The sequence below is a fragment of the Acinonyx jubatus genome, chromosome B2 (assembly GCF_027475565.1).
Source record: "Acinonyx jubatus isolate Ajub_Pintada_27869175 chromosome B2, VMU_Ajub_asm_v1.0, whole genome shotgun sequence".
In the NCBI taxonomy this organism is placed as follows: domain Eukaryota; kingdom Metazoa; phylum Chordata; class Mammalia; order Carnivora; family Felidae; genus Acinonyx; species Acinonyx jubatus.
In genome coordinates, this window is record NC_069385.1 from 77,820,901 (window position 1) to 77,841,057 (window position 20,157).

Here is a 20,157-nt window from a genome sequence, read left to right on the forward strand (position 1 = left end):
CTATAAAGAATTCCATTCTGGAAAAGTAGTAATGAGATGAAAGAGACATAAAACAGCTGGCATGACACCGAAACTTTCCCTTGGCCACTGCTGCTCCCCACTCCAAACCTGTCAAGCTCAGCACAACTCACGTGTACAAACCGTTCCTCAGAAATGGCCAAGCAACCTGCTAGCATGTGCATATCATTTAGTCACAGGTTCCCTTGGAGGAAAAAACTTAAAATGATTGTAAGTATATTTCGTATTGCTTCCCTCATTCCTTTGCTCCCTTCCTTCCTTTTTCTCTGTTTTTATTCCTTCTCAGGCTTCTTTGGTATTATGTGTCAAGTATTGTCAGAGATGTTGAGGTGGTGGTTGGGGGCATCTGGTGAAATGTAGAAAAAAGGGAGAAAAGATAGTAAAAATGAATAAAAAACATTAAAACAATAAATAAGTTTTGGTCTTCTTCATCAAAGTTGAATCAGAGAGACAGATGTAAAACAAAACAAACAAAAAACCCCCAAAAGTGGACAAAGCAATAGTGCATAGAATGTGCCATGATAACTAGGCAGGTAAGCAACTGGATCCCAAAGTTTTGTAAATCCTTGCCTGGATTGTGCAAAATGAGAAAATCTGATTCCACGTTTGCTAGAATCCCACCCAATGTAACCATCTCCAGTATACTGGTTTTATTTGTTTATTTAATAAGTATTAGTACAGCACTTACATACAAGTCTTCTGCTAAGAGCTGTGGAAATCACTGAGATTTGGAAGAAAGACCCCCAAACGTAGGGACACAGAATTAAAAATAGGCAGAGGACAAACGGACACATAACCACCACCAAGACAAGGAAATATATAGGATGCCTATCTGGTGGGTGGTAAAATACAAGGTGCTTTGGAAGTTGTAAAGAGGAAGAAATCATTGTGTAATTTAGGAATGTAGAGCTGGGTATAGGAGTCTGCAGGGACACAAGGACGTGTACCTCGTCTTTCCCTGCCCCAACCATGTGCCCTTGTCCCTCTCAGCATTCTCTGATCAAGGTACTCACTGCCCCAGGATTTTTCTGCAAAGTGCGTCTTGCTCCTTTTAGTTTTCTTTGTGGCTGAACCCGAGTTTGCTTACTCTCACCAAAATCGTCTTGCAGACCAAGCAAATCCTCGCTGATATAAAAATGGAGGATAGTGAGTCAATATGTGAGAGCTGTGAGGTAATACATTTGCATTTTAATGGGCATTTTGGAGATAATGTCCCAAAGGAATGGTGAGAAATTTTCTGGGAACACCGCAGGCTGGTGGCAGAAATAGTTTTGGGTAAGTCGGTAGAGGTCTTTCAACTCTTACCACATTAGAAACCACTTTTTCTGCCATCATGCAGGGCTGTTCCTCTAAGTATATTTACCTTTTAAAAAACTAAGAAGACCAGCTGTAGAAGACTCTGTTATTTAACTGAAACCTAGTTGTGATACCACCCACAAAGAGCTCCACACAATTTCCCTTATGCACCCACAGTCTAGCCCTGGGGATTTGATGTCTTAGGAAAACCAAAAGTGACCTGTAATTACAAGCAAACATCACTATTTTTTATTTCGTGTTTATGCTAAATGTTTCTTCTACACTTTAAAAAGAACGATTGTATCATTAAAGTGATTCCTTTGGGTGGTTAGGACTTGATTTTCTCCCCCCATTTTTCAGATGGAAGTGACTTGAAGAACCATGGGGCCCACTTGTCACATGCTCCTCCTAGAGCATGGGTGACCAGACTTAGGTCCAGATGTCACACACAATTGCTTTGATGCTCTACCACTCCTTCCCCATGGCCACCATCTCCTAAAAGTTCTAGATATCATATTTTGTTTAGTTTTTAAAATTAAGAAAATGGGGGCACCTGGGGGTCTCAGTCGGTTAAGTGTCCAACTTCAGCTCAGCTCATGATCTCACGGTTTGTGGGTTCAAGCCCCATGTCGGGCTCTGTGCTAACAGCTCAGAGCCTGAAGCCTGTTTCAGATTCTGTCTCTGGCTCTTTCTGCCTCTCCCCTGCTGGTGCTCTGTCTCTCTCTCTCTCTCTGAAATAAATAAACATTAAAATAATTTTTTTTTAAATTAAGAAAATGAAGCATAATTTTGTTTTGAATATTTAGAAGAATTTCACAATGCCTTTTGAGAACATTGCAGTGCTTGGTGTTGCAAAATCAAGGTGGAAGATAATTGACACACAGGTCAGATGAGGGATATAATTTTTTTTTCTTGCATGATTTTAAGCCCATAATAATTTTTTTCTCAATTATTTCATATATCCTTATGCAGGGTCTGTTTCTAGATATAAAGCTATCATTAAAAATGATATGTGAGAGGTGCCTGGGTGGCTCAGTCAGTTAAGTGTCTGGCTCTTGGTTTCAGTTCAGGACATCTCATGGTCTGTGAGATCAAGCCCCTCCTCCAGCTCTGCACTGGCAGTGAGGAGTCTGCTTAAGATTCTCTTTCTCCTTCTCTCTGCCCTCCCCACTCTCTCTTTCTGTCTCAAATAAATAAACAAACATTTTTTAAAAAATGATATGTGAATGTTAAAGACCTATTTCATGCTTTCTTGTCTAAGTATTAACAGGCTGGAGAGAAAACCAGGGAGATATATATATATATATATATATATATATATATATATAATATATACATGTATGTATATATATAAATGTTTATTTATTTTGAGAGGGGGTTTTGGGGAGGAGAAGAGAGAAAGGGAGAGAGAGAATCCCAAGCAGGCTTCAAGCTCAGTGCAGAGCTTGATGCAAAGCTCCATCTCATGACTGTGAGATCATGACCTGAACCGAAATCAAGAGTCAGGTGCTTGACCAACTGCACCACCCAGGCGCCAGTGTGATATTAGTATTTGGAAATGTCAAACCTTTATTTGGAAACCCATATGTGTCAGGTTTTAAACTTTTTTTTTTTAAACTCCCCTTACCCTCTACACAGACCGTTGAGATTGTTTAACTCTACAGACTTACACTTGTCAGTCAGTCTGCTGATGAAAGGATTAGGTCTGTTAGGATGGTTGGCCTCAGAAAGGGAGCACCTTGTCCTGACTGATGAAATCAAACACATTGATGGCCGGCATCCCATTAGTTCCTCTAGCATTAGGAGTTGTTTCAGGCTGATTTTGCAGTTTTTTGTATACGTTACCAAAAAATGGAAGGAAAACCTGGGGTGTTATAAGAAAGTCTGAAAATTTTCCTGGCTGAGAAAATTTTAGCATCAAATCATTAGTTAAAAAAAATCTTCCTGCATGTGGTCTGGATGTCTTCTCCCCATTCTTCTCTCTAGTCACTAGAATGTTGTTTAAGAAGAATAACTGGCTAGGCCATTAAAATGAGAATCAAGGTGGCATTTGTCTGACCTTTTTGGCAGGATATGCTGTCCTCACACATTAACTCTGCAGTAACAGAATTTTGCATTTTCCCCCTTTTCCTGCCATGGAACAACCCCAAAGGAAAACTGAGAAAGATTCCACTTGGATAAGTCCTGAGTTAAGTATTTCAACTGGATGGGGCTCACTTCTCCCTCCTTGCTGTTCCTCAGTTTTTTAATTTTATTTTGTCACAGTATAGTGAATAATGCCCTATGATAATTAATTAAGATTCATCCATTTTTGCCAACTCACTTCTTTAGTCAATACATTGGGGACTTAAAAGGCTATCAAAATATAGTCAAATAAGCTTAGAACTCCAACTATCGGATTGAAACGTTAATCACTCAGTGTTCAGTATATTCACACCGGCATCCACATGTGAACACACACACACACACACACACACGTGAAAATAGCAAATATAGAGTGAGCTGTAGAAAAAGAATTTGTAGGAATTTTTTTAATGATAGAAAAAACGTGGCTGCAATGTTCAATACCAGATTAAGCTTTAAAATTAAGGAAGTTGAAATTGGAAATCATATAAAATTAATACTTTCACATTGCTTTCAAATTTATATAGTATACATAGTTTTTCATATTTAAAAGATTTAAATTATAAACACAGAAATACATCATCTGTGATGATCTAGGATCATAAACAAGAGAGATACAAGTTTTGATCTGTATTTAACATTACATCTTCATAAGAATATTTTTTTACAAATGGAGCAAGAGGAAATATCTATAAAAAGAAAGTATTTTGGTATTCAAACTTTACAGCAGGTATTAACTAAAAAAGGGAAGAGAAAAGGGAAAAATAAAGGGATGGAAGAAGGACTCAAGAAAGAAGGGGAAAGAGAAAGAACTAAGAAGTGGAAGAAGAGGAAAAAGAGGAGGAAGCGGAGAAGGAGGAAAAGAAGGGGTTGGGGAAGAAAAGGGGAGGAGGAGGAGCTAATGAAGGATTTTTCCAATCCTGTGCCATGATGACCTTTCATAATTTGTCATTCATAGTATGTCATCCTGAGTTAAACTTGGCATCACAGTTTAGAGATACACAATTAAATACAAAACAAAACACAACAAAAATATTTTAGTGATTTGGTAAGTATTAAAATTCCTGGGCTATATTTTCTTCATTATGGAAATAATTCTGTATGCCTTGGACATCCCCAAATAATTCAGCAATTTATGGATTTAATAAATAAGATAAAATCTGAATACTCTAAATGCTTCTCAGCCACAGGAAACATACTGTACCTTGGGTTTGAATATATGTGGAAATGTAGCCATGTAGCATTATTTATGGTGGTTATATTTTTTAGGTTGTTAGGACTTTATTAAAATCAGATCTGGAATTTTTAAGCCATATAATGCTTGCTATCTGTTGGTTTCAGGAAAAAAATAATCACTACATTTTCCCATCTCATTTAAAATATAGGAGAGTCAAACTGCAGAAACTAAGCTAAATCAGAAATGCATTGTATAGCAGTCACCTTTTGCATTCAAGAAAAACTCTTATTTTTTGCAGCCCTGAACAATAGTTAAAAAAGTCATGTGTTGCCTGTCAGGTCTCAGATGTAGATTCAGGTGAACACTTGCATTTAAAATAATTAGCTTAGATGGCATTCGTTTCCATACTAATGGGCCTTTAGTCCCATTAGCAAAGATCAGGTGGACAGTTTCAATTCAGCAAAAATCTTTCATTTATAAAATTAAACAAGAATTTCAAAAATATGAGGTGCCAGTGACCATCAAAAGTACACTTTGAAAGCAGTGGTGTTGGGCTACAGCCTGATTCTTCTGTTTGAAGCTATAATTATCCTAGTCATTGAGAGATGAAGATTCTTGTACTATCTGTTTTGAAAGATGCATTGTAAGGACTGCTTAGTCCTGGTCAAATACAAAATTTAGATGAGCATAAAATAGACTTCTTTCTTAATTATGTAGATTTTCTGGTTAGTGACAAACCCTCAGAGGTGCAAAGATGCACTAAAATCTTTTTTATGTTTTTTTTTAAACCAATTATCTTTTCTTTATACCAATTCATTAAATTTGTATCTTAAATGTTTCCACTGTGTTGTGATTTAGAAAATAAATCTGGAGACTTATCATATCTTACTTGCAGACAAAAGTTTTTTTAGACACATTATTTCACTTCATTTTTCCCTAATAATATATTTGCACTTGATATTATTATTGATTAAAAGGTATTAAATTAACAAAAATATTTAGTTTCCTTAATTTAAACTGAGATAACATTTAATAATTCAGATAAGAGAATAAAATATGTGATGTAGAAAGAGGTTAATTAATAGTATTTTAACATTGGAAGGGACCTCAGAGGTCATTTAAGTTCTTTCTCAAATCAGGGAGCTTCACGAAAGTAGGCCTAAGTTTATTCATCCCCTGGTTGCTTACTTTCAGGGATGGAGAACTCATTTCTTCATGAGACAAGCATTTACATTATTGAAACTGTTATCTATCTTCTTGCATCTCCTACCTATTGGTCATATTTTCCTTTTGAAACATTGGGGAAAATAAGTCTATTCCTGTCTACACATGATACCTCCTAATATTTAAAAATTCTATTCTGTTTGGGGCTCCTGGGTGGCTCAGTTGGTTGAGTGACCGACTTCAGCTCAGGTCATGATCTCACAGTCTGTGAGTTCGAGCCCCACATCGGGCTCTGTGCTGACAGCTCAGAGCCTGCAGCCTGCTTCGGATTCTGTGTCTTCCTCTCTCTCTGCCCCTACCCCACTCATGCTCTGTCTCTCTCTGTCTCAGAAATAAATAAAGCTTAAAAAAAATTCTATTCTGTTCTTAATTAGATCTTCCCTTCTCTAGTTTTCCAACCACTCTTTTATGGCACGATATTCAGACCAGATTCTAAACTATCCCACCTAAATTATTCTAAATTCTCTCTACTCTGTCCTGTACCATGACATCTAGGACTTCATTCGGTATTCTGGATGTTGTCTGACTAGGACCAAATACATTGATGGAGAAAATCTCAATCTATTTGAACAATATTTTTTCTCTCAATGCAACATATAAACATATAGTTGGCACATTGGGGAAAAGGGTTGGTGGTGGTGGCTGTTGTTCAGTGACATCATCTTTGGTTTGGTTGCTGCAATCTGTGGTCAGCTAAAGCACTCTGATCTTTTTCAAGTCAATTGCTGTCAGACAGTCTTTTTCATTCTGTTTTGTGTGCTCCTTATTTTTGTTGCTATTGTTGTTTTTAATCTCCAAGCAGGAATTGAGTGTTGATCTTGTTAAAGTGGCAAAATTTTGATTCTGTCAAGGCCAGTTTGAATCTTAATTTTGTTCTCTTCTGTGTTAACTATCATGCATATGCTTAGAGCTCTGCCAGTTTGATAAATAAACCGTCTTTCTTTTCACAAAATCTGTGGATAGAAAGTTAGACATGACAGAATCAGGAAAAACCATAGAATTCTCCATGTCCTTAGAAGTCTCGTGGCATATTATGAAAGATCCTTTTCTAGTCACTGATTAGCACACCTGAGTGTTGTCATTCAAATCTAAGCTATCACCTGTGAGGAACTTCATCAAATAGCTTCAAAATCAAGCAGCAGAGTGAAAGGTGACATAGACAGCATGGAGGTTAAGGGTACCAAGCTCAGGCCCCAAAGTGCCCGGGTTTGAACTTGGGCTCTGGCTCTTACCAGTTATTTGAGCTTGCCTTTATTACTTACCTTCTCTGGATTCAATTTCCTCATCTCTAAAGAAGAGTGATGATGATAATGAAGAAGAAGGAGGAGGAGGAGTAGGTGGTGGAGGAAGAATAAGAGGAGGTTGAGAGGAATAAGAAACAAACCATACTTAGGGTTGTTATAAGGATTAAATAAGTAAATATATCTAACATACTAAGGAAAATACCTGACATATAATAAACACAAAATTGTGACTAAAATTAACCGTACATTTCATAGCATTGTTTAGACCTATCAGCTTTTGTGAAACATACTCTTACCAATCATTGATTTAATTTTTTCAAAAGTAGTAAACCTTAGGATTAATAATTTATTCCAAAAATTTATCTAAAATAAAAATTAAGCCCATTATTGATCATTTAAATTTTTTTAAATGTTTATTTTTGAGAAAGAAAGAGCACGAGTGGGGGAGGGGCAGAGAGAGAAGAAGACACAGAATCCCAAGCAGGTTCCAGGCTCTGAGTTGTCAGCACAGAGCCCCAATGTGGGATTCAAACTCATGAACTGTGAGATCGTGACCTGAGCCAAAGTTGGACACTTAATCGACTGTGCCCACTCAGGAGCCCTGTTAATTTTAAAGCCTTTTTTTTTTAAGTTTATTTATTTTTGACAGGAAGAGAGAGGTAGAGCATGAGTGGGGGAGGGGCAGAAAGAAGGAGACACAGAACCTGAAGCAGGCTCCAGGCTCCAAGGTGTTAGCACAGAACCCGACGCGGGACTCGAAGTCACAGTCCGGACCGCGAGATCATGACCTGACCCGAAGTCGGACACTCAATTGACTAAGCCACCCAGGTGCCCCAGGAGCCCTGTTAATTTTAAAATGCAACTTTTCCATTTTTTTAGAGTACATAACATGATGTAAAAGTGTTTTATATATTCTTTTAAAGGCTTATAAGAAGATGAAAATTTTAAGTGATATTATTCTTTTGTATATATTTGAGACTATATTAGTAAAATATATGATTTTAAATGTAAAAAAAGAAAGTATGCTTAATCTTGATTATAGTATATTAGAAAGAAAACTTCACTCTTTTTTTAAATTTTTTAATGTTTGTTTCTGAGAGAGAGAGAGACAGAGACAGAGACAGAGCATGAGTGGGGGAGGGGCAGAGAGAGAGGGAGACACCGAATCGAAAACAGGCTCCAGGCTCTAAGCTGTCAGCACAGAACCCGCCACTGGGCTCGAACTCATGAACTGTGAGATCATGACCCGAGCTGAAGTCGGATGCCCAACTGACTGAGCCACCCAGGCACCCCAACTTTATTGCTTCTTGAACACAACTATCAGGTATTAAAACTGAGACATGCATACCCAATAGTTTTAGATTTTTCAGTTTGAGATTATTATCTCCTTAATTCACATTATTTCACCATAATATTATCAATTCCAAAGTAATCTTTGCTTAAAAATACTGCCTGAATGAACTTTAGGAAGAAAGCTGGCATTGGAAAGCTTCTTTTGAAAGATTTATGAAAACCCCCAGCACTTCTGGGTAATTTTGTGAACAAGAAGAGTGCACTGTTCTTGTTGGAAAGTGCTTGGATTAAATGCAAGTAACAGATTACTTGGAGTCAAAACCAAAACTTTCTTATGTGGTATGAATTCAGCCTACAATGACAGAGGTCAGCAGAGGTCAGACTCAGCTGAGCAGACAGTTGCTCCTTTCTTGGAGTGTAGCAAGGAGGTACCGATCTCACACTCTATCTGTTGCTTTGTCGCTTGCTTTTGAAAGCCAGCAGAAGGTACCAGAATAGTTTTTTGCCTTCCTTTTTCCTCTTCTTCCCCAATTCAAGTAATCCAGATACCTAAAATGGCAATCCCCAAATCTCCAAACCTAAAATGATACCATGTATAAGTATTGTCATAATTTTGCTATCATTTACTTCTTGTGTGGAATGAATAGGGTACTTTGATATGCTCTTTACTTACCTCTTTGGTTGTCAAATGACTTATCTTAAAATGGTTATCTTGTGATAGCTTCATCTCAAATGTTTATGCTGTGATGACAGAGTTAAAGCCAAATACCATCTTCTTTTTATTTTTTATGTTTGAGAGAGAGAGAGGGGGGGGGGAAAGAGAGCATGAGGGCAGAGGGAGGGAGAGAGAGAGAGAGAGAGAGAGAGAGAGAGAGAGAGAGAATCTTAAGCAGGCTCCATGCTCAGCACAGAGCTTGATGTGGGGCTCAATTCCATGACCCTGGGATTATGACCTGAGCTGAAATCAAGAGTTGTATGCACAACCCACTAAGCCACCCAGGCACCCCCAAATACCATCTTCTTAATCATTATTAACCAAGAAGAGCTATAGAGAACATTCATCTGTCAGATCTGCAGACTCTCAACCTTGGGTGGAAAGCTACAGAGGCATAGAGGTAGCTTACCAGCTAGTTTACATTAAAAGTGCCAACACTGATGCCTAGCTCTCAATTCTAAACTGCACAGGAATGTTAAAATTAAATTTCCATGACTACTGTATTTTCAATAGTGAATTTTCCTTATCTTAGTTCTCTATCATCTTGAACTCATTTCCCCTCATATTTGCAATTCAAACAGGTAGAATGAAGGGCACTGCAGGTATAATGAGATAAGGAATAGGGTGAATAGGAAAAGAATCTGTGGGTAGATATGACAATTGACTTTTAGCCATGTAATTGATTTAAAGACTAACAATAGAAGCCAAAAAACAAAAGTTTTTTCTTCAATAAAGTATCTGCTTTTATGTTAGAATTTATGGAATTCTTCACCTAGATATCTTTAGTGTAGTTGGTATTACTAGTCTCATCTTGATACGTCTTTCTTATACTGTGCTGAGGTAGGTCAAGGGCAATTCACAGGTGGGAACACATCAGAGCACTGTAAACAAAACTTAAAAATGAAATGAAAGTAAAGAGTATAAGTTTTGGACCCACATCTAGGCAGCCTCATGTGCATGCCTAACTCAGCCAGCTTCCTGGTGAGATTGAATAGTTCTTATCCTTATTAATAGTCTCAGCTTTTTTCCTTCTCTCTTTTCTCTCTAAAACAAGTATAAGCCCTACTTCTCAGGATCTTGATGAAGATTTAATTAACTGGTATATGTAAAATTTCTAAAATCACTAGATACTTCATAAATGTGTCTTGCCTTCCTCTGATGCTCTGATATTTTTGGTAAAGTTATATTGAATACTTATTAATTAAAATTACATTTTCATTTTATTACAGTGTATGCTAAACATTTAACCTTTGGTTTAGGAAGTATATATTTCATCTTACAATATGAAAATCTACATGAAACAAATGTTTCTGGTTCAGAGTTAATGCTGGGCACTTTCAAGCTGAGAGTAACAATTTTAATAATAATAATGAACTCTAAGATAAAAATTCCAAAACTATATTATCTCGGTTATGTGTATTTACACAGAAAGAAACCTTTTTTTTTCTTATTTTTGTTTTTTTTTTTTTACATTTCCTACTGATAATGAGGGAAAACTACTTAAAATTCATATCAATAAGAAAATGCTATAATGAAAGTGTTAATAAAAATTAACAGTAGAATTAACAGTAGAGTACGGTTGTGTATTTTTTTCTTTCACCAAAAGACATTTGATTTTTCATTTCAATACATTGACTTACTTTAAAATGGCTCAGAAAATAACAACTTAAACTACAATTATTTGAGGTTTAACTTAAAATTTGTTAGCTGAAATAAATACAAATCCCTTATTATAGTTGCATTATAACAATGTGTATGGTACCAAGAAAACATGATTTTTTTGTTTCTACTGAAAAATATATCCATCACATCTCAGATAATCCAATAAGTGCAACCAGATTGAAACATTGTCAGAACACCAAGATTTAAAATTAGAAGTGGGAAAAACTAGTTTAGAAGTCATTGAATATCTTTAACCAAGGGTTGATGGAAAATAAGGAGGAGCACATGAAGTCCCAAATGATAAAATTACTATTTGTTCCTTTATAATTACTCCTCACTGGATGTCCTACCATTAAAGTAACTGGGATCCAAAGTATTACAGAATTATTTTGCACAAAATGAAAAGAATTTCATATCCATAAATTTGTGGAAAAGTCAGTAATGACTTTAATTTGGTTTAACAGATTCTTTTGTACATAGTGTGATAGAATTAACAGCTTTTTTCACTTTTGTCTTTTGGAGAAAAAAAGGAAAAGAAAACAGGATTCTTTTATTTTTTTAAATAATGATCTTAAATGGTTGGTACCTAGAATAAAATGAGCCTAACTTACTTCTTACAAACAACTTCCCCGATAATTTCTTATGAAATTCAAATTACTGAAAAAGTTATTTAATGGAAGAAATGGAGTTTTGAAAACATTTAGAGCATTTTGAACATTATTTTTAAAGAAGTTGTTATCCTTTTGCTTAAATTCCAGTTCGTTTTTGGAGAGAAACACATTGATCTCACAACCACACCATACTTGGAGTCTGTAGTTACAAACCCCTGTCCTTCACCCTGCTATACGACAGTTTAATCTTAATGAAATAGTTACATTTCATTAAGTAAAGCTTTATATCAATATTTTGGAACATGAGTTCCTTTTTCATGAAAATAATAGCCATTAAATTCCCAGTTTAGGTCAACAACCTCTCTGGAACCAGTGCTATATAGTGAGACTATAAACACCCAAGGCTGTAGAAGCTTCCTCAAGAGCAGAAATACAGGATGAAGGGATGCACTGGGAGGGTGGGGTCACAAGTGGCAAAGATGATGAAACAGAAACCAGATTCAGTAAAGCATTAGAGACAGTAATGCTGCCTAACAGTTAACAAATATTTACTCTCATAGGTACTACTTCTTATGACTCTATGTACTTTACATATACTAAAATATTTAATCATTATAAAATTCCTATGAAGAAGATGACATTATTGTGCCTATGGTCCAGGGGAGGAAACTAAGGCATATAGTAGTTAAAAAACTTACTCAAGTTTACATGTCTATAAAGTAGTAGGACTAGAATTCAGATCGCGATAGCCTGGTGCCAAAATTCCTGCTCTTAACCACTCCACCCTAATGCCTCTTGGCATTATAGCAAGTACCGTGATCACAATGTCTTCTCTCCTTCATCTCTCTAGGGTCACCAGAAGTATGCTGACCCAGAAGTATGCAGAGAAACCTCTGCAGTTTCTCAAGACAGCAGTCATTCCTCACTTGTTCTCAACTGGAGAACTTAAGGTATGTTTTTTTTTATGGGGGATGAGGGCAGTTCTCTTTGTGCCAATTTCTGTGTAGGTCAAGTATGGAAGTAATCTCATATTAATATATACACACATATGCATACATGCATGCATATATGTACATACATATACATGCATTATATACATATATGTATATGTATATAATGCATATATATGAAACACCTTAACAAAAATAGTATTATTTGGGTTTACTATGTGTGAAACATATGACTTAAGTGGATAACCTTCTCTTAATAAATTGACTCAAAACTGTTTTATAAATACTTTTACCTTGTGTTATTCTTTCAATCACTTCAATTAGTCACAAGCTTTGCCATCTGAAAGTTACCATGTCCGATTTTGTGAATCAGTGTAATACGATGAATGTGGCCTAGTTTCTGCCTTCAAGAAGTCTACACTGTATTTCTCAAGATAAAACTTCTAAACAAATACATATTGGGCAGAAGGTAATGAGTTTTGTAAAAAATATACACATTAACTATTATAAGACTTTTATGGAATAGAGACATTCTTTCCACATAAAAATACAAAGCAAAGATTTCACAGAGATGATGAAATTTGATGTGGGCCCCAAGTAATTTTGGAAAGGATTTTGATGGACTTTGTATATACCAGGACCTCTACTTTCAGAAACTTACTCAATGAATTTGAGCAAAAGAGTAACTTGCTAGAAGGATACTGAGAAGCACAGTGATCTCTAGGAATGCTAGAGAATCATGCTACAGTGCAATACAGCCAGATGTAAGACCTCCCAATCATGCTTTGAGAATGAGCTCCTGTTCATGCCACAGTATACTACTGTCACAGCAACCTTGGGAACACTTTCTTGCTATAACAACCTCTGCCACCAGAGGAAATTCCTCCTGGTTCTTCTTTTTTGCATCGATATTCACAGATTAAAAAAGCAGGGACTATCACGAGTGTCCATATTCATGCTACAAAGGAAAAGAAGAGCAACTATCTGGCATCTTTCCAGTGAGAGGATGGCTGAGCACCTTGCCAAGATTCCCAGGGGGTTCAGATGCCCTATGATCTAAAGAGTGGCCACAGTTAGTCAAAGGTGGAGGGAGAATGGAAGAGTATTCCCTGAAGCACAAAAGGCATTAGAGAAAGCATCAATATAAAGCTGCCTGCAGTGTCGCCGGAGAAATGAGCATCGTGTGGTATTTCTGCAGTGTAAGAGTCCATGGAAAGGGTTGGAAGAAGTGATGGGAAAGCAGAAAAGACTAGAATGGAAACTAGGTCAGATTATAGACCTTGTTAATTATCAAGCAAAGGAATTTAGTGTTTTTTTTAAATCTGTAATGGGGAGTCATGGAGGCTTTGAGCGGGGGAGGGGGGAGATTTGGCTTGGCGCATGTAAGCCTTATTGAAAAAGAGAAATTTATTTGACACTTGGTTCTTTTTGATGCTAATTTCTGCTGTTAGGATTTGCTTTGTGAAATGCTTTAGTCTGAATTTCTAACAAGATAACTTGGAGATTTCATCTTCTTCCAATATGATTTTGATTTTGAATAATACATGAGAAAGAATGACATAAAATCATTTTCATATCCCATGTCTCATGCGATGTTTTAAAAAAGTCCTCATAGTAAGTGACATTTCAAAGAATTTGGCTGGTCTGAATATTAGCAGATGCCCCCCACCCAAAGTATGACCTAAAAGGGCATTTCATCAACTGCTATAAATTATAGTTTTCATGGGTCTTTTGGTCTCTTGGAAAATCACTTTGCTATTTCATTTTTTCTTTCTTCTCCTCTTCCCTTTTTTCTACCATTAAATTAAATTTGAATATGACCACTGTGCACTGTTGCTGAGCTCTAGTTTATTATCCATTTAAAAAATCTGTTCTTCTTTAATTTATGTGTATTATTTTACTTCATAAAAATATTTTGGAGGGAAATATCCAAAGCAAGTCATATCTCAGGTTAGTAAAAAAAGAAATAGGAGGGGACAGGTTAGAATGGGGACAAGAAGAAAACATGCTAAGTCCAAGGGAAAGGTAGTTTCTGTGATGCTGCTTCACATTGACGCAACTTGCTTGAATTTAAGGCAGAAAGAGAAACAGTGAGATTATCACCACAGTTGAGCTTCATAGTTTTGAACGAACATTTTCTAAGCACTAAAATCTCAAATGTGTGACTTTATGCAAGGCACGTGGAGTGGTTTAAAGAGCAATCTCATCAACATTTTAAAAAATACAGAAGCAAATTTCACAGGATTAGTTATTGAAAGTTCATTTTTCCGTGATATTTAGAAATAAACAACTTCTAGATATTTGTAAACAAGATCAGTTCTGGGAAATTAATACATGTATGAAGATGTAATTTGAAAATATTTGTATGAAGGAAGCAAAAACGAGCCTGAGAAAATATGCTGTAGAGGGTCCATAGGTAAGATGTTAGCTTTTTCATTCCTTCCTTCCTTTTTCATTTCTGACTCTTATTCATTTCTTCTGTTAGTAGTTATACATTTATACATTGGAACTATTTCTGATTAATAAGAAAACCATGGTGTCATTAACACATATGAAAGACTTAATCTATTGATCGTGGCCAAAGGAAAATGCTTTTAATCATAGACAAGTATTTTGGAGAGGAATTTCCTATCTCTTTAACTAGCTTATGATTACTTTTATCCCTTAATATACCACAGCACATGTGGTAGGCACTTATGTTTTCTAAATAAATGACTATGTTTTAACTGTCATTAACCATAATATGTTTTTAAGTTTTGTCTATAGGATACTTTTCTCATTTGCTTCATCAGATCTAATTCAGTTATAAAATAGCTATAGAGTGGTCTAAATGTATTCTCTTGAGATTATCAAATAGGATGTTTTCCACATTAACAACCATGGCCCCACTTGATTTCACTTGATGCTAAAAGCACTGTTGCATTGATGGAGATTAAGTTGCTAGATGATAGAGTTCCTCAATAAGGACTCCTGTTAACTTTTACTTTCCTGTGGCAAAATGAACAAAGACAAACATGGAAATAGTAATTTGGCTGTACTTTTTCAAGAGAAAGATCATTTCCAAGGCTTAGATAAATGGCACATGTCACCAGTCCTATGCTATATTTAATGTTTAATTCCAAATGAAAGTTCATATCTTTCTAACTGTAAGCATTAGACCTATAACAAACCTCAATTATGATTATGTTGCCCTTTCATTAGTTTTTTACTTCTTTGGATATTTTCTCTAAGTGACTTATTTCACTAACTTAAGCCCAGAGTTACTTCCTGTTTATAAAGAACTTAATGGAACAAAAATGGTCACTTAGGTTTAGGGATTTATTGTCTTAGGATGGTGACCAAATAAATTATGCTTCAGTGGAATTGCAAAAGGAATTAATGTCCACTGAAGTTTTTAAAAATAGTTTACATATTTTAATCAAAGCAAGCTTCACTTTAAATTTAAACAATTTTAAATTAGTGCAAATCTAATTATACAATCCATATTGTAAAGACACTTAACTGACAGAACCACCCATGTGCCCCTAGGTTTAACCCTTTTGTGTAGTGACAGTTCCTGGAATGTGCCTGTAGGGACTGTAGAAGATTATGTTGTTTATCTATTAAAATTTCCAACACTATCCTGTACCACTTTTAGGATTCTAAATACACATACACACACACACACTTATATTATATATAAATTATTATTATAATTTATATATAATATATTGTAATATATATTGCAAATATTAATATGCAATATATGTTATATAATATATTTTATAATATATATTATATAAAATATATATTATATAATAAAATATATAAATATATTTTAAATATATTTTTAAAAATATATATTTATATTTTTATACATTTTATATATATTTCACTGAAGTTTCCATTAGTGATCTCTCTACCAATATATATATATTGAAATTTGAAAGCTGGTCATGAAATGAAGCTTCATGTGTTCTGTTTACTAGCTCATAAAATACTAATGACTATCTTACACATAATAGTCTCTTAGTGTTTATGCATTTACTAGAGCCTGAGGCCATTCTATGACATAGACTTTAAATACACAATTAGTTGAGACCATTCCAGTAAATAGAATCATTGTGATTGTTAACCTCTATACATTCTATGTATTCATGTGGACAGAGGACCATCACAGATTGGCACCGGAGAAGTGTTAACAGTAAAATTGCCTTTCATGTTGACTGTATCACCCTAAATATCCTTGTGTTTCTGCTGAAAATCCATCTCTTTAGAAGTGTTACTGTGTGTGTGTGTGTGTGTGTATTTAGAATCCTAAAAGTGGTACAGGATAGTGTTGGAAATTCTAACAGGTAACCAACAGGATCTTCTACAGTCCCTACAGGCACATTCCAGGGGCTGCCACGATATAAAAAGGTTAACTCTGGGGGCACCTGGGTGGCTCTGCTGGTTAAGTGTCGACTCTTTAAAAAAAAAAAAGAAATATTTATTTATTTTTGAGAGAGAGAGAGAGACAGAGTGTGAGCAGGAGAGGGGCAGAGAGAGAGGGAGACACAGAATCTGAAGTGGACTCCTGTCTGAGCTGTCAGCACAGAGCCCGATGTAGGTGTCTGACTCTTGATCTTGGCTTCGGTCATGATCTCACCATTTGTGGATTCGAGTCCTGCATTAGGCTCTGCACTGCCAGCATGGAGCCAGCTTGGGATTCTGTCTTTCTTCTCTCTGCCCCTACCCTGCTTGCTTTCACTCTCAAAATAAATAAATAACCTTAAAAAAAAGGATAATCCTAGAATAAGCTGGTCTAGATGCTTTAGCAGACAAAATTCAGATGGGAGCTGAGGGTTTTCCAAGTAGTATTTCTGTTATAGTGTCCAAGAAACTGCTGGCCAGTTAGTAGTGGGAAGGAAATCGGAGTAGATATCTATCAGAAAATGTCCAGTAACAGTTAGGAAGAGAGGAGAATTAAACCAGGATGATTTCAATGTCAGGGTGGGTTCAGAGGAAATATCATCAAGAGGTATGACCTCCAAATTCAGAATTGAGGTTCTTACAAGGGCTAATAGGGCAGACGGACGATAAGGACTCTGAAGGCAAGGCTCTCAAAACCTGTCTTACCTGTTTTCAAAGTGGTCTGACCCAAGGTACCTGGTCTGGAGAGCCAGGTCAGACACCTGGGAAGCTGACAGTTTATGAGTGAAGAATGCAATTTTAAAACAATCTGTTCTTTGAATGCCTTCATGGGAGATGATTGATGGTTGCTTTACTGATTGTGGGTATCAGGTCATTCCTAGTTTCAGGGCTCCCTCTGCTTTCAACTAATTATCAGCTCAATTGTGCCTTTCTTATAAAGATGGCATTCACCATTTTTCTCAAACAGAAGATAAATGAGTTTAAACCATGTTTCCCTTTGGTAGAGTATAATGTTTCAGTAACAGCAAGGATTTTTTTTTAACGTTTATTTATTTATTTTGAGAGAGGGAGAGTGCATGTGCAGGACGGGAAGGAGGTGGGGAGGAGGAACAGAAAGAGAGGAGAGAGAATCCCAAGCAGGCTTTGCATTGTCAGCTCAGAGCTCGAAAAGGGCTGATCATGACCTGAGCTGAGACCAAGAGTTGGATGCTCAACTGACTGAGCCACCCAGGTGCCCCAGTAACATCAAGGATTTTTAATTTTCATTCCCATGAAAGATTTTCTCACTGAAGTTTCCGTTAGTGATCTCTTTACCAGTTATGTGCCTGCTCACCACTATTTATTTCTGCTGTACTTACGATATATTTTATAGGCTCAACAACAAGTCCCATCTATGTCAGCTATGCCATTGCTACCAAATTGCTCCACTAATGTGATGTCCAGAGTGACCACAATGCTGCTCTGCCAGGGTGGGCAGCTCTGCTAAAACCTAGAAAGTGTTGATGGAGCAGAGGGGAGACACTGCCATGAGTCAGGAGGAGGCAGCATGCATGGTTTTTTTTTGGATCTGCACTGTGCCATAATGCCATACCACCACCCTCTGCCACCACTGAGCTTGGGACACTACTCTGTTACATATGCTTGTTCTGATACCACTAAGAGACTGTTTTGCAGACCCTAACTCTGTATGTCTTTCAAGTTTTATGCAAAGAGGTTCCTTCCTTTAAAAAAATCCAATTTTACAGATGAAAAGTGTATAATTTGAGGAATTTTCCAATGGCCATATAATATAGAAGTGATAGAGATATGATTTACAACCAGCCATCTGAATTAAGAGTGTCTATGCTTGTACAATTATGCTACTTAGTTCCAGGTAATCTGTAACTGAACTGAGCTACTCCATGGAAGTCTCTTCTCTTACAATGATTTATTTCAGTCCCTCATTAAAATAGATTCCTATTAAACCAGACCCACTTTAAAATATCCAGAAATACCCAACGAGGGCTTGATTTCAATAATTCCAGTATACGAATATTGGAAAATATTTATTGCCACTCCATTTTGGGCCTCTGTCTATTGTGCATTCCTGCAAGAGGATCATACTTCCTGCCCTTTGATGTCTGTCTTTGTTCACGTGACCAGCTTTGGCCAATGAAATTTAATAGAATTTGTTTGAGCTATTTCACAGCAGAAGTTTGAAGAATCATCTCTATTTTCTCTCTATTTCAAGACCATAATGTACAGGTAGAATTTACAGCCTGGATCCCAGCATGAAAAAGATGTGGACCAGAGCTGAAATTGACTGAAAAAAGACATGCGTGAGGAAAGAAACTTTGATTTTGTAAGGACTTTGAGATTGTTTATCATCAAGCATAACTTAGCTTAAGTTGGCTGAGAGAGGAGTCAACACAATCTTAGATCCCTGGGAAGGTCACTTGCTGCCTAGGTCTCTTCTCGGTCTGATAAAGGATCATTCTTCAGAGAAACAATCATCCTCTCTGAAGATATGGCTTCATTCTTCATTCATTCATTACTCAGGTAAACGTAATAGGAAAGAGCAACTGACTTGGTTGTGGTACAGGGAAGTAGAGGAAGAAGTCAAATGTGCCGTTCATGTTTGCATGAGATGCTCAATTACTAATTTGCCTTCTCCACCCTGCTCCTTCTTGGTCAAGTCCACCACAGTTGGATTTCAATGATGTTGATTCATCCTTGAAAACTTCATGTTAACAGATCTTTGACCATAAAGTATGTAAGAACTAGATAAACCTAGATCTGCAAATTGCTAGCTTTGTCATCTTAAGAATGTTAACTATCAGTCAGATCCTCAAGATTTTCAACGTGGACTACTGCAATAACCATTTTCCTTGTCTTCATTTCAGCTCCCTCTAGTCCCTCTCACTGTTTATATCACTTACTTGCTTAAAATCCTCCAATAAGTCCTTATTGCCTACTAGACAAATCCTAAATTCTTTGACAAGGCACACAAAACTTCCATGAACTGGCCCCTACCTACACCTTCAATTTTATGTCTTGATGTTCCTTACCTGAACTTTGTGTTCTAGCAATGTTGAACTATTTGCATTTCCCTAGATGAGACCAGGGTTTTCTGTCTTCCATCTCCAAACCTCAATCTATGCTGCCCCCTCTGGCTTGTCTGCCCATCCACTCAAAACTCTTGCCTTCCTGACCTTCAAGTTTGTGATCTCAGCCAGAACTGCTTCAAGCATGTGGAAAAACCTTTCTTATTTCCCATTAGTTAGTGTATGTAGGATTGTGCTTTCTTAAAAAGGCGGGGGGGGGGGGGGCGGGGATCCAAGATTTAAGTATGAGATTAGGGATGGCCTTTGCACAATGAAAAGAGGCAGTCTAAGCTTGTCTTTTCAGACAAGTAATGTTCCATGAGGTTCAATTAAACTCCTTAGTGTCTTACATTTAGTAAAATATATTT

The 20,157-nt window shown here is 36.5% G+C and overlaps 1 long non-coding RNA gene across 2 annotated transcripts in view; it reads left to right on the forward strand.

Annotated features, from left to right (window-relative positions):
• The window catches only part of LOC113598783 (uncharacterized), a 302,008-nt gene that overhangs the window by 155,849 nt on the left and 126,002 nt on the right, over window positions 1-20,157 (forward strand). For both annotated transcript variants that reach the window (XR_008298507.1, XR_008298506.1), the window contains exon 3: window positions 12,215-12,314. This is a non-coding gene — a long non-coding RNA (uncharacterized LOC113598783). The remainder of the gene's footprint in view (window positions 1-12,214; window positions 12,315-20,157) is intronic.